The sequence below is a fragment of the Cebus imitator genome, unplaced genomic scaffold (genome assembly GCF_001604975.1).
Source record: "Cebus imitator isolate Cc_AM_T3 unplaced genomic scaffold, Cebus_imitator-1.0 Scaffold111, whole genome shotgun sequence".
Taxonomy (NCBI): Eukaryota; Metazoa; Chordata; class Mammalia; order Primates; family Cebidae; genus Cebus; species Cebus imitator.
This window is the reverse complement of record NW_016107426.1, coordinates 5,327,589-5,340,960: the sequence shown is the minus strand read 5'-3', so window position 1 is coordinate 5,340,960 and position 13,372 is coordinate 5,327,589. Positions and strand designations below refer to the sequence as shown.

At 40.8% G+C, this 13,372-nt stretch overlaps 1 pseudogene; it reads left to right on the top strand.

Moving 5' to 3' along the window:
- The first annotated feature begins 2,241 nt into the window (after window positions 1-2,241).
- LOC108311053 overlaps window positions 2,242-13,372 on the top strand; it is a 27,874-nt pseudogene continuing 16,743 nt past the window's right edge.

The window sequence follows — 13,372 nt, the reverse complement described above, 5'->3', positions numbered from 1 at the left end:
AAACTCGCGCCTACACATTAGAAAGATAATGTTGTGTGAGTATTAGAAATTACTTAATGGTTTCTTGGGGATGGGAAGGGAAGTGTTACAGGACATTTAGAGGAAAAATGTCTTAAATCTGAAGTTCTGCTGTCAGCATCAGACCTCCTGTTTCTGTCGTGAAGCCAGGGTATGCTCTTGTTTTCCTGACATAAGGTAGTATTTGCTAGAACAACAAACGCTTTTCTTCCCTAGGCATCCTGGAGTTTGCCAAACTGGTTCTGCTGATTCTTGTCAAACAAGGATAATTTTTTCTCTTGGTTGCCTATGATATAGTGTCAGCATTTTAAAGGCCAAAGTTACCATAGTGACAAATTACTTGAGTATAAACATTTATTCTGTGTAGACAAAAATGCTGTAAGATTAAGAAAAGGATTAGAAAAATCATGGATAAACCAACACATTTATTTTGATGGATTTCTTTCATAGGCAACATAAGAATGATATTATAAGTGATATTGTAAATAATGTTTAGTTAAAAAGAAAGAGTACAGAAAAACAAAATATAGATACATTAAAATGTATCTGCTATCAAATTCAGCTATAAATAGTTGAGTTTCACAAATTACTATTTTCTGTTAACTGTGGTTTAATTTTACACAAATGTGACTACATTCTGCCCCAGTTATAGATAAACTCATTATGTTCTTTAAGGAGTTCGAATTTCCTGATAACCAGTAGTCAAACTGAAGAACAAGCAGAATTAGTAGCCAAGTCTCATTAACGACTGGGAAAAATTGTATCTGTCTCATCCTCCTGGTTCCCACACACTCTAGTTACATCATTACTTAGCCTGTAAATTTGGAGGCCAATTGGGCTCCAGAGCTTGGGTCAGGTGACTAAAACATCAAAATGTGTCTGAAACTCTACCCTAAAGATGGGGTTTCAGCAGGGCCCCTGGATAGCTGGCTCCTCTGCGGCTGCTGTGCAATTTTCGTATTTTATTTCACCTTTGCTTTCAGGCTTAGCTTTTGGTCCCACAGATTGATGGCTGAAGCAAACTCGTCGATTTGGGTGCTTCTGTGCAGGTGCATGGGCAAAATTATTTCCTGTACCACATACTACGATCAGTTATGTAATAGCTTAAAAGAAAACAAAAACAGAAACTAGACCTTTCCCTATGAATTGGTTTTCATCAGAGGTCATTCTAACCCCTTAATTTTTATTTTATCTTTTTTTTTTTTTTGGTGTTGAAAACTGTTTTGAATATTTTTAAAAACTGTTTTGAATTATTTTATTTTAAAACATAATTTACTGTCTAAATCCACAAAACTTAAAAGCCAAGGTTATTAGGTCTGCTGGATGCAACTCCCCATCGTTGGAGCTGAAATGCTCTGCTCTTCTTAAAAGGAACGGAATGTGTAACTCTATCGCCTTGCTAAGGTTTCACAGGGCAAGTACAGTGATGACAACAACTGCTTGTTTTCTGCAGATGTAGAAAGGCATTTTCTTTTCACGTGTGCAGGAAGCAACAAAAAACCTGGTCTTAGGGGACAGGTGAGTGAGTTGCTTTGCAAGAAATAAACCAAATAATCCTTAAAGTTGTAGCAACATATACAGAACCAAAAGCTTGACACCTCTGTACACAAACCTATTTTCATGTTCAGGTTTACATTTCTCTTGATTGCTACAAGAGGTGTTGTGATAGTCTCTGGCCGGGAATTTGTTTCAGCGAAGTAAAAAACATCAGAAATGGAAAATATCCTCGATACATTGTTATCCGGTATTTAAAAATGCCTTCAGGAGGCCGGGAGGATGCAGTGAAGAAGGAGAAAACTCAGGTGAAAATTAATCTTGTCGTGTACCTATGCAACAATCTTGCATGTTCTTCACATGTACCCCCAAACCTAAAATGCAATTAAAAAAAAAAAGAAAATTAATCTTGTCAAAAACCAAGGCAAACAAACAAAGCAAATTGTCCTTCTTCCTGGATCAAATAACTCCATGAACCGTGTTCCGTGACTTATGCAGCAAACATTAGTATGTGCTAATTACCGTGTGCAGGAAGCTAATGAGGTATAATAATGGCGATGATGACAGCCACCATTTCTGTAGTGCTCACGGCGTACCATGCTGTACCCAGCATGCTACGTTTACCCCGACCCTCACATTAACTCAGGAAGGTAATTATTCCATTTTGCAGAAGGAGCAACTGAGGATACAGGAAGACAGATGATTTGCTCGCGATCACACTTCGGTTACATGGCGAGCCACAGCATACCACGCTGTACCCAGCATGCTGCGTTTACCCCGACCCTCACATTAACTCAGGAAGGTAATTATTCCATTTTGCAGAAGGAGCAACTGAGGATCCGGGAAGACAGATGATTTGCTCGCAATCACACTTCGGTTACGTGGTGAGCCACAGAGGTAGAATTTCAGTCTACACTGAATTTAGTCTAGGAACTCTGTTCGTAACTGTTCTCCCACATTTTCTAGAGATCGGATAGAGATACAAGTGTTTCTTTGTCCTTAGGAGGTTTTCATCCTGTGTTGGCGTAAAGTAGATGAAGAAATAATCAATGTTACACATGTTAAAATACCCACAGGACTAAGTGCTTGAAGGAAGTCCAAGTTTGCGGGAAGAACTTTTGGACCAGAACTTTTCTGAGGAAACCTGTGTCTATGGCAGCGGAGCAGGGAGGAGTGTGGGTGGTAGGTTAATGTCTGGTTATCTTTTCCCCTGCAGGTAATCCTTTGGAAAGAACTGATTTCTAGTTTTCTCCTACGAAACTCTCACTGACAGCGCTGTCTAAGACAGAGCAAACTCCTGTCCCCACAGGTGCCTGCCAAATAAAGTGGCTAGGTATTCACAGATTTTCCAGTACAAGTACTTCAGTTTTAATTCATGGTCCAGGTCCTTGGTACATGCTGTTACTAATATTAGGTTTCAGCTGAGAATAATGAACAGGAACACAGGCCTGAATGTCTTAACATTTTTTAAACGATGTTTGCAGGGCGAAATTCTATTTCTGGCTTAATTGGAGTCTGCATAAACAAGAGGAGGGCTCTGGGGATTTGGGGAGGCATAACAGTCCCACAGCTTAGCAACAGAAAAGATAAGAGTTAGCATGATTCGGGTCTGGCAGAAGGTTAATGCAGGTAGGGATTTCCCCTGTAGGTCTCAGCATAGTGTTCTTACGTTAGACAAGAAAAGGAGAGGTCTTCTGAGTTTCTGTAGGATTCCGACAAGAAAGCCTACATCAGCTCCTTGGGCTGAAACTTTATTCCATCAGAAAAGGAGGGAGAAGGAGAACTTGGTCTGGTTGGGAAATAGTATCATTCAAACGTCCCCCAAAGCACGTTGATTTATCCATTAGGTGCAGCAGGCAGTGTCTAAGGGGTCTGTGATACTTCTGATTTTTTGTTTTTGGAGACAGAGTCTTACTGGGTCGCCCGGGCTGGAATGCAGTGGTGCAATCTTGGGTCACTGCAACCTCCGCCTCCTGGGTTCAAGCAATTCTCCTGCCTCAGCCTCCAGAGTAGCTGGTATTACAGGCACCTACCACTATGTCCAGCTAATTTTTTGTATTTTTAGGAGAGACTGGGGTCTCATCATGTTGGCCAGGCTGGTCTTGAATTCCTGACCTCATGATTTACCGGCCTCGGACTCCCAAAGTGCTGGAATTACAGATGTGAGCCATTGCAACGAACTTAATTTTTAAATTACATTTAAAACAAAGAAAAAAAATGAACCTAATAATAATAAATATATGATGATGAATTCAGCCTGGTTTATATTCATCTTTATACTAGTACAGTTGTAAAGTATAACTTTTACTTATTTTCTGGAAGAAGGGACCACAGAATGCCTGGAGCCCGTGAAAGTCATCATATGATGGTCCTGCCCCAGAGGCCACTTACCAAATGGCGCAGAGTGGGGAGTCCTTGGCTAGCTGAATGACTTTACTAGACATTTAACTTGCCAAGCACTCCCCACTCAGCGCCATTTGGGGACTGCAGTAATTGCAGTAATCCCAGCACTTTGGGAGTCTGAGTCCGGTAAAAAGCACTCACTAGTAAAGAAAACGTTAGTAAGGAAAAAAAACCTGTTTTTTTCCTTACTAATGTTTCTCACTGTAGATTCTACCAACAGCGTCTTTGAGAAAAAAACAATGTTGGTTAACAAAAATGTCAAGTGCACATCTCTCTAGGTTTCTAACAGTGCCCTGATCAGCACAGAGTTGGCATTCAACAATTGGTTGTATACATTGGATATTGACTTAAAGAAAAAGCACACTGATGTTCTTATTCATTAAATACAACTATTTATTGAGCATCAGCTGTGTGCCAGGCACTGTACTAGGTGCTATGGATAGAACAGGAAATAAGACATTCTCCATTAATTCAAAGAGCTCCACAGCAAGGCAATGAGAAGAAACACAAACATGACATTTTCAGTAGGTAGTGGGTTGATAAAAATGAGGTGGGGGAAATCCTTACTTTCTGATTTTCATTTTAAAAAGTGTATCAGCCTCCCAATTAAAAGAGGTTTTCTTCTATGACATTCAGACACAAGCTAAGGCAGTCATGAATACATGAGACAGAGATATCGCCTTGTTTGTGGTCGCTAAGATTCGTAAGTTATTTAAAAATAGAGGGTGTTTAATGATTTTCAGTGAAATGAGAACGTCCCCCTAAGCGGTTAGGGGAAATCCCTAAGTGAGGCGGGGTTGGCCATCCAAGCCCTCAGAATTGGTGAGGGTTGTTTCTGTGGTCGGGCTAGAGGTTTTTCCTCACTGTTGCTGGGCCTGCTAGGATTTATGATACATTTTGAGATTCAGCTGATAGAAGAATGAGTTTCACAGGGGCTCTGCAAGTCACTTGCTTTGAAATAAGCACCAGACTCAATTCATTTAGTGTCTCGGGATGAGACTTTCAGGCAGCATGTCAATCTTGCCTGACCCATTCAAATAATAGACATGTGTCTACGGCATGCCCTGCATGTACCAGGCTCTGTGCTAAGTTTGCTTTCCAGAGAGGAGCAAGAGAGACAATATCTCTTCCCTCATGGTGTTTACTTTCCCATTTTCCTGTCGAGAGGGAGAGGTAATACAACTTTCAAACAGCAGACAGGGTGACCGCAGGGTTCTAAAAGTACCATTCTAGTGGCCAACTTTTATTTTGGCTTTTTGGTAACAGCAACCTAATTCTCCCTGGCATACGGGTCTTATATTGCTCAAGGGATTCTGTCTTTCTCTAGCCAGGAAGAGGGCTTGTGACCCAAGTTTCATCAATCAGAATCTCTTTCCTGGAGTTTTGAGGGGCTGGGTGTTGATTCCATGAGCATGTGGCCGGATTCTGAAAAGATCACCATTGACGTCACATAGTAGTCACGAACAGCCATCATGGACTGGACCAGTGGGTTAAGAGTAACTTTTGCTTTACTTTGCCATTCTTTGGACTGGGTTATGAAACTATATTGACCCTAAATTCCTTTTGCCTAGTGCATCCTTTTTGGAACTCAATAGGGATCATTAAGAAGAAGAATGTAAACATCATCACTGGTCATCAGAGAAATGCAAATCAAAACTACATTGAGATACCATCTCACGCCTGTTAGAATGGTGATCATTAAAAAATCTGGAGACAACAGATGCTGGAGAGGATGTGGAGAAATAGGAACACTTTTGCACTGTTGGTGGGAGTGTAAATTAGTTCAACCATTGTGGAAGACAGTGTGGCGATTCCTCAAGGACCTAGAAATAGAAATTCCATTTGACCCAGCATTCCCTTTCTTGGTTTTTTTTCCAAGGGTTTCAAATCGTTCTACTATAAGGACACGTGCACACGAATGTTCATTGCAGCACTGTTTACAATAGCAAAGACCTGGAACCAACCCAAATGCCCATCGATGATAGACTGGACAGGGAAAATGTGGCACATATACACCATGGAATGTTATGCAGCCATCAAAAATGATGAGTTTGTGTCCTTTGTAGGGACATGGATGAAACTGGAAACTGACAGAAAGCAAACTGACAGAAGAGCAGAAGATCAAACACCGCATGTTCTTACTCATAGGCGGGTGTTGAACAATGAGAACACATGGACACAGGGAGGGGAGCACTACACACTGGGGTCAGTTGGGGGCCAGTAGGGGAGGGATGGTGGGGGGTGGGGAGTTGGGGAGAGAGGGGGGGGGTGGGGAGTTGGGGAGAGATAGCAAGGGGAGAGATGCCAGATGTAGGTGATGGGGAGGAAGGCAGCAAATCACACTGCCACGTGTGTACCTATGCAACAATCTTGCATGTTCTTCACATGTACCCCAAAACCTAAAATGCAATAAAATGAAGAAAAAAAAAGAAGAAGAAGAATGTAACCATAGACTTATGCTGCCCGGGTCAACATGAGACAGTGGAAAGAGCTTGGGAGTTGTACAGATTTCGGCGGGCAGTTTCCTCCAGCCTAAAATTGTAACACCAGCTCCACAAGGCTTTGGTGAAGTTTAAATCTAGAAGGCCTCATTTAAAGCCCATGTGCATGAATGTCAGTTCTTTGCCCTTCCCTACTCTCACTTCTCCTGCCCAAACCCCACCACATACTGTCTTCATAACTAGCATGTTGCCAAGTTGGCTGGAAATTTTAAAATAATGTGCGAAAATGTACAATAACAACTCTGGAGAAAGAGGTGGCATAGGGTTGGAAAGCCGGTAAGTGGATCTTCAGCCACTTTCTCCTCCCTTCAGATAGCGTGGGCTTGGAGTGAAGTGTGGGCCGGAAATGTGACAACGGGCTAGATCTGTGGCTCGTGAACTCTGCCTGGCATGAGCGCTTCTATTTCAGCACATCTGTGATTGCCATATCACCAGCATTTGCAGAAATGGAGGATTAATTTCATTGTGCATTGGCTCAGCAGATCTGGTGACATAATATTGCACTACGAAGAAGGATTACTCACCAGTTTCTGGATGCTACATTTTTAGAAACTAACTCCATTTAACGATGAGTGTTGGATCTAACAACTTCCCCCTTTTCCCCACTCCCACCTTCCAATCACCCAACCAACAAATATTCCTTAATGTAAAATCCAGCTCTCATGGGACCAGATGGATACAATTTTTCTTCAGGATAAAGTTCTGGATGTTTCCCCAAAGTAAAGGTTTTATAATACTTCTTCATTTATTAAAAGCAGATGTGCCATGTTTGTAATATTGCTCCAAGCCCCGCTTTTTGGGCCTATGGAAAGCAATTTGTGTAAGGCAAAATAATATAGCATTTGTGAGTCATTTCAGAAGAAAAAAATATAAAAACTATACAGTAGTCTGCAAGCCAGACAGGGAATATGGTCATAAGGAAATATGGCTACATCCCAAGGCAAACAAAGAAGAGGAGACCTTGTTTCTACTTCTGTTGTACAACCACTCAGGGCTTCTTCCCTTCCCTTTCCATGGAGTCTCACTCTATCACCCAGGCTGGAATGCAGTGGCACGATCTCTGCTCACTGCAAACTCTGCCTCCGGGTTCAAGCAATTCTCCTGACTCAGCCTCCCAAGTAGCTGGGACTATAGGCTCCCCCCACCATGCCCAGCTATTAATTTTTTCATTTTTAGTTGAGATGGGTTTCACCAGGTTGGCCGGGATGGTCTCAATCTCTTGACCTCATGATCTGCCCACCTCGGCCTCCCGAAGTGTTGGGATTAAAGGCGTGAGCCACTGCACCTGGCCTCTACTTAGAATTTCAGCATACCCTCTTTTCACCTATGACCTCCATCTGCTGAAAAAGAGACTCAGAGACAGGCTGCTATAAGGTCTAGTGTCTGGCAGAACTCAGTCTCACGCTGCATCCTGTAATCTTCCTGCTTGCCACTAAGCCAGTACCATTTCCCTTACCTGCTGTTTTTCTTCACGAGCGTTTTCCCCATCCTCACCTAGGCTACCTCACAGAGCCTCCTTTTTCTCCAGCTAGCACACCTTAAAAACAATTCCTTCCTGTCTCTGTATCCTCTTTGTCCATTCTTCTGTCATTTCTACTTGCTGGTGGTTAACCAGCTGCTGGGCTACTGTGTCACTTAAGTAGCTGTATTTAATGTCTATGGAGTATATAGTGAGTGGAGCCCTGTCAACAGGTGCAGAAATGGTGTGTGTGTGTGTGTGTGTGTGTGTGTGCGCGCGCGTGTGTGTGTTCTTTATTGAGCGCTTATTGCATGCCAGGCACTGCTTTAAGTTAGTTTTTAGATTTTGTTATATTTAATTTTCGCAATGTTCTATGAGGTATGAATTTGGATGGAACTGCATTTAAGCCCTGCTCCACCATTTACCTGTAGAAATATGTCAGCTTGATGTAGGTGGTATCCATATTTTTATGGCGAATTCCTGTACTCTCTGTTTGTATGGTTCAAAAAACAAACCAAAACAAAACGGCTTTATCTTTTACACAGCCAGGGAAGATTTTTAAAAAAATTACTAAAAATATTCTGTCAATATTCTTTGTATTTGAAGCTCTGATGGCAAAACTGGATATATGCTGTATTCATTTTTTTAACAGCATAAGGTACAAAGAAAGTGTTAAAAAGTATACAAACTGCTCTAATTTAGTCTATGCAAGCAGCAGACAGTAAAATATAATGGTCTACTTATCCTTCAGTGATTGACAGCCAATCCTTAGAGCAATTTGCACTCTGATCAGATAGCAGGTTTTCTCCCATAACCTTGAGGTCCAAGTCTCTCTGCCCTTTATTGTGAAATTATCTGCCCTTTGACCCTTTGGAAAGATGGAGTCCCACATCTTCTAAAAGCCTTCTCTCAGTCCTGCACTGCTGTGTACAGTAAATGACTGATTATCTCCATTATATGACCATGGCAGGCACAGAGAAATACCTAACTCATTTTAGCAAGACTTATCCTAATTGAAACTATAATCAAAGATAACTGGAATACTCCAGAAACTTACCTGGAGACCTGGATTTGGTGCCTTTTGAAGTTTTGGTAAAATAAGTGGTACCTTCTCTGTGCTTGTATTTTCTTCCAACAGGGGAGTGAGGAAGAAAAAACATTGAAAGGAAAGCTAAAGCATCTCCTGTCACACAGCCTTCCCTTCTCTCTCTCTGCAGCGGAAGGTGACACTGGGCTGCTGGGCTGGTTCAGAGGGTTATGCACACAAAGTCCTTATCACCTGTGCTATTTAAAGTGGAATGGAAACGTGCCGAAAACATCCTGGGGGAAGCATTCTCTCCTAGGGCAGCCAGGGTACTTTTGATCTTCACCTGAAGGCAGCCCTCACCCAATTTAATGCATCATTTAGTTCAGCATTAGTGAAAAAATCCTCCCCAGGCCTGCTCACAGTGACCCCAGCACTCCACAGAAAAGACTGAGAAGGAGGGTGGCCAGTGTTCACTTCCTTGGTTAGAAGTCGTAAAGGTAAGCTGCAATCATGGACATGGAGCCAAATGAGGAGGTTGAGGCGTGCAAGCTTTAAATGACAGCCGAGTGCTTTCTTTAAAGCCTCTGGGTCCTACCACCCAGCAGATCAGAGGAGAGCCCTGGATATAGTGACAGGTGTGAAGGAAGGAAAGAAGGAAGGGACGAAGAAGGAAGGAAAGAAAAATCACCGAGAACCCACTATGTTAAGTCTTTTGGCATTCTGTCAGCTTCACAATACCATTTATATTTTTATGATTCAATTATAATTTTACAGAGTAGCAAACAAATACTCCGAAGAGTTGGGTAATTTCTCCAAAAATGAGCACTAGCAAGGGCAGGGGCAGGAAGTGAGCCTAGATTATCTGCCCCCATCTTTCCCTTTTCAGGTGGCTTTGGGGTTCAGTGTTGACTCCAGGATTTCTACTTAAAACTAGGCCAGAGTTCAATCTGTGGGAGGCTCAGCGTCCCCCCAGGTGGGAAGTTAAGGCCAGCAGTTGACTAGAGCTTATCTTCAGGGATGCTCAGGAGAGATGCCACTCATACCCACTGGAAGGAAAAAGACAGGTGCAGTATGGCTGTCCGGGGTTGGGGCTGTGGTACTAACGCGTCTCTATCATAGGGACACCTGCCAGCCATAATATTGGGCCTGCAGTTCAAAATGAGAAAAAAACCCATTGCTAATTTTTTTATACTTTCTAAATCTGAAAAAAAAAAATCACTGAATGGCAAGACTCTGGTTGCTCATTCTGCTAAACTGTGTTCCTGTCTTCAACTAATGTGTGCTTTGGGATTATTTTAATTTTGAAATTTAGTTTGAGGGTTCTTTAGGTTGGTCATGCTTTATCTTGCTTAGAGTAACTTGCTCCAGAACTTCATACAGTCGCTGGGCGTGGTGGCTCATGCCTGTAATCCCAGCACTTTGGGAGGCCGAGGCGGGCGGGTCACCTGAGGTCAGGAGTTCGAGACCAGCCTGACCAACACGGAGAAACCCCGTTTCTACTAGAAATACAAAAATTAGCTGGATGTGGTGGTGCATGCCTGTAATCCCAGCTACTCAGGAGGCTCAGGCAAGAGAAGCGCTTGAACCTGGGAGACAGAGGTTGCAGAGAGCTGAGATTGCACCATTGTACTCCAGCCTGGGTGACAGAGTGAGACTCCGTCTCAAAAACAAAACAACAACAACAACAACAAAAAAGAATTAAAAAAAGAACAAAAAGCGTTCATGCAGTCATTTGATGGTTTTTCCGTGATTTGAAAGCAGAGTTGTACCCTTCTTAACTGATCATCCTCTTTAATATCAGTGCGATTCACTACGAGATGCAGTTTAACGCTATCTGCCAGTATTATGTATTATATATGTGTGCCAAGATATCTCTCGTCTATTGTTATATGGTTTTGAACGCAATGTTTGGAAGTTCTTTCATGATTTGTCATTTAAACAAAATACAGACACACTAAGCTATCTTCTAAGAAGAGTGGATAGTTTCAAAGTGTGTAAAATATACTTGAAGAGAAATTCGAAGTAATTGCGCTTGCTACACTAATGACATTTTAGTATTGTAAATAAAACTCTTATAAAAGCTTCTATGATAACTGTTGACATGTTAATTTTGTTTTTAATAGTTTAAACTAGTGGTTCAAGAATTTTGAGTTACCTGACTCTGGTCAAATGCCAGCTTCAACGTTTATTAGTTGTATATTCTTGGATCAGTTACACGAGTTTGCTAAGTTTTATATTTATCATCTGTAAAATGGATATGAATACCTACTTATAGAGTTTACTCAGGGACATGAGGGTTAAATGACATAAATTGACTACTGTTTGCACTCAGTAAAAGACACTCATTACGTGGAATTTATGATTATTAATCCTAGAGAGCAGTGTGCATTTTTCAGTGTTGTGGCTAGCTGGGATTTGGTGATACTATTCTGAATTTAAAACTCACAACTGCAAAAGGCAGTAATCATAACGTATAAATATTTTTTTAACATAGATGTTTGGAAATGGAAATCAGCCAGTCCCAGCCTCCTAATCTGATAATTCTAATAGAAATGGGAATCCATGAAGATTATGATATTAGATCTTTACATTCAGACAAGCCCCTATATACAGTGCAGATATTATGATAGATGTCAGTATTGGTATTAAGGCATCCTTCATGTTCACATTACTAATACACTATGATTAATTCAAATAAATATACCAAGAAAGTATAGTAGTATAATTTTCTTCTTCCTCACCAAACGAAATGTGTATGTCTCTTACATTTAAAAAAGTCTCCTGCTAAAAGTGATGGAACATATGACATGGCAAATGTAACAGCTTTTACCAGAACATGGTAACTTTTTTTTTTACTATGAAACATGAAAAATATCTCATAAAGGAAATTATTTTTATGTTAAAGGAGGAACTAAATATCTACATGTAAAACAACACCCATTAGAAGTTTGTTACATACGAATTTTTTCTATGCCTTTTTTAGGTGTATTTGTGTTTTTAATGGCTGCTATGTCTTTAGATAATGAGCTCTCTGAGCAATTACCCAGTGAGTTGGATAAAACACAGGCTTCATATTTAAATGCGACTTTTTTGGTAAGTAACTAAGACCTTTTCTTTTGAGACAATGTCTCGCTCTATCACCCAGGCTGGAGTGCAGTGGTGCAATTTCGGCTCACTGCAACCAGCACCTCCTGGGTTCAAGCAATTCTCCTGCCTCAGCCTCCTGAGTAGCTGGGATTACAGGCACTCACCACCATGCTTGGCAACTTTTTGTATTTTTAGTAGAGACATGGTTTCACCATGTTGATCAGGCTGGTCTCAAACTCCTGACCTTGGAATCTGCCCGCCTCAGCCTCCCAAAGTGTTGAGATTACAGGCGTGAGCCTCCGCTCCCAGCTGTAACTGAGACTTCTTAAGTTCACTTGCTTCTTTTGTGGTTGTGAATGGGGGTGCCTTCATGGTGATATCAAGTTTGTAGAGTGTGTCAAGTAGGATTGTGGAAATTAGAGGGTTCTGTGGACAGAGCACTATACATGTAAGAAATTCACTTACCTTGCCTTCTTCCTGGGTAAAATACATCTCCTCACTGTAGTGTCCTACTTATTGTGCCTAAGGATACTCATTAGAATTTGATGAACAAATAGATGTCAAGACTTCATGTTTGAGAATTTCTTTAATGGACATGATGAAAAGTGAAAGAGCTAAACCTGCTACTGTGGTCTGCAGTCTGCAGATTGACCAGACATGGCCAGTGACTTTCAACATGTAATTTATAACACATCTTTTCATGATTTTATTTTCTCTAAAACCTTTCTGTGACTGCTTATATTATGGAAATATGGAAAATGGGACAATTCACACTGTCCTCAACTGAAATATGTTACCGGTTTTACATTTATTTAATCTAAAAAAATTAACTATAATTTTTTCCATGTTTTAAGAACTCGACCCTTAAGTAAGTAAGAAATGGATCTGCTTGCTCTTTATGTTTATTTGATGATGTTTTTAAGGATAACATGTTCTTTAAGAATGGAATGGTAAATATAGGTTCCAAAGATCATTTGTATCATGCATGCAAATGGTTCCCCAAGAATTTCCTTCCTGATCCTCCAAATCATAAAAAAACTCCAAATTTCTAATTTTGAATACTTTTTATTTCAGGTAGTCTCCATCAATTCCCGTTTACAAGTATGATTAATTGTAAATATGGCCAACACTTTTCTTTGGTCTTAATATTGTTTGAATATCAATAGATATTTTTGCCAATAAAAATAAGGACAACCAAAGAAATTGAGAATAAGGCAGAGAAAATGGTCCTTTATAAGCAGATGCTTTCTGGAGTGGAAATTCATAGTTTCAAAGGGAATTAAATCACTTAATTAGGTGGGGAATGGCAGAGTACAATGTAGACTCAGATACTGATTTCCCTTTCTGAAACATCTTTCTTTTTTTTTTTTTTTTTTTTTTTTT